This window comes from Dipodomys ordii, unplaced genomic scaffold (genome assembly GCF_000151885.1).
Source record: "Dipodomys ordii isolate 6190 unplaced genomic scaffold, Dord_2.0 Scaffold282, whole genome shotgun sequence".
Classification (NCBI taxonomy): Eukaryota; Metazoa; Chordata; class Mammalia; order Rodentia; family Heteromyidae; genus Dipodomys; species Dipodomys ordii.
This window is the reverse complement of record NW_012267498.1, coordinates 558,372-558,807: the sequence shown is the minus strand read 5'-3', so window position 1 is coordinate 558,807 and position 436 is coordinate 558,372.

Here is a 436-nt window from a genome sequence, read left to right as displayed (position 1 = left end):
TGCGGCAGCTGCTGCCCCAGCGGCCTGCGGCGGAGCCTGCTGGGGCACGGGGCGCGCAGCAAGCCCTACTCGTGCCCGGAGTGCGGCAAGAGCTTCGGCGTGCGCAAGAGCCTCATCATCCACCACCGCAGCCACACCAAGGAGCGGCCGTACGAGTGCGCCGAGTGCGAGAAGAGCTTCAACTGCCACTCGGGCCTCATCCGCCACCAGATGACGCACCGCGGCGAGCGGCCCTACAAGTGCTCGGAGTGCGAGAAGACCTACAGCCGCAAGGAGCACCTGCAGAACCACCAGCGGCTGCACACGGGCGAGCGGCCCTTCCAGTGCGCGCTCTGCGGCAAGAGCTTCATCCGCAAGCAGAACCTGCTCAAGCACCAGCGCATCCACACCGGCGAGCGGCCCTACGCCTGCGGCGAGTGCGGCAAGAGCTTCCGCT